The sequence below is a fragment of the Coptis chinensis genome, chromosome 2 (genome assembly GCF_015680905.1).
Source record: "Coptis chinensis isolate HL-2020 chromosome 2, ASM1568090v1, whole genome shotgun sequence".
Taxonomy (NCBI): domain Eukaryota; kingdom Viridiplantae; phylum Streptophyta; class Magnoliopsida; order Ranunculales; family Ranunculaceae; genus Coptis; species Coptis chinensis.
The window spans coordinates 104,088,093-104,089,880 of record NC_141457.1 but is presented as its reverse complement, the minus strand read 5'-3'; positions in this window follow the sequence as shown (position 1 = coordinate 104,089,880).

Here is a 1,788-nt window from a genome sequence, read left to right as displayed (position 1 = left end):
CAAAGAGAAAAAGTTTGTAAGAGAGAAGAGAGATCTAGTAAGTTGGACTTGAGATGAGTGATTGTAATCTTCCTTCTCACACTTATAAAAAGATTTGCTCTTGTGGAAGTAGAGCATCATTGGCCGAACCACGATACATCTGTGTTTCATTGTGGTAAGTTACTCTAGCCTATATTAACAATCAAAAACCACCTTCTGCCAATTTGTATAATAACAATCAGAGAGAGAGGAATACTAGATGGGTTCCAAAGAATATGCTTAAAAGCCAAACAAGCATTGTTCGAGATGAATATGGAAATTCTTTATCTAAAGAACGACAGCAACAGAATGCAGGTAATAACGTTGCAACAGTTTCAATACCTCCATCTTCTGTTCGTAATATACAAACAACAGAAGAACAAGTGCCAGTGGCTATCATCACTACAAAATTTGGTGAGGAAAATGTTATGGGTATTCCTCAAGACTCAAACCCTTTTAGTGCTCTAGTGGAACTAGATGATGAGGATAATGACAGCTCCACTGAATACCAGAATGCTCTTGAAGAACCACACTCTGCTGAAGACTCCTTTTCAGAACCTGGGCGGCTAGTTATTGATCTCAACTCCTATAAATTAGCAACCCCTTTGGTCAATAGTCCCTTTAAGATGTTGCCAAACCAGCATCCATCTCATGAGGATCAGGCTCTAGATATAGTACTAGCCAAATCTCCTAAAGATTCTACTTCTCATGACCACTCCATGGTTATTTTTAATGAAAAAGTTGATGCGCTCACCGATATTAATGCCTCTGAAGATCTCAGCTTTATGAAACCTAGGATTTAAACTCTGTAGAACTTCATAACTTCTTAAATGCTAAAGAGAATCATGATTCTTGCTATGGCAGTGATGCAACAGCTAGTGAAAAGGACTATTTTTCTGATCATACCTATAAAGCTAGGGAATCAGAAAAAGCTCTTAACTTATCTCCTATTCAAGTGATTAGTCCTATCTCCACAAGACAACAAAAAATCATAAGAATAAAGCAAATGAATCTATAGTTTTAAGCTCTGAGCTTGAGAAAAGGATCATCACTGTCCTAAAGGGTATGCTAGGAGCAAGAACAAAAAATTTCATCATGATGAACAAATATATAGGCTTTTGGAACGTAAGAGGTATAAATTATCCTTTTAAAGCTAAAGAAGTAGCTAAGTTTCGAATTGAAAATAATTTTTGTATATTTGGTCTTTTAGAAACAAAAGTGAAAATGCAAAATTTTGAAATTATAAAAAACTTAGCATGCAATAAGTTGTCTTCCTGTCACAACTATTATAGTGATCCTAATGGTAGAGTTTGGATTTGTTGGGATCATGATTATATTCATGTTGAAAAGATTCAAGAAAACAGTCAAGCAGTTCATGCCTTAGTTACTAATTATCATGCTCAAGGAAAGAAGTTTTTTCTCACAGTTATATATGACAGTAATGATTTATCAGAGAGAGAAGAGCTATGGGCTTTCCTTAAGAGCTTATCTCCCTATTTCTCTTAACCTTGGTGTGTCATTGGATTTTAATAACGTGCTCTTTTCACATGAAAGAGTTGGTTTGCGGGCTGTTCATCCTAGGGAGACTAAGGGATTTTTGGACTGCATTACCTTCTCTGGACTTACTGATCTCAAGTTTTATGGTAATATTTTTACTTGGTCTAATAATGCTGAAGGGTTGAAAAGGAAAATGTCCAAGATTGATAGAGCTCTTGTCAATGTTGCTTGGACTAATTCTTTCTTGTCTGAAGTTGTTTTCTCTCCTCCGGG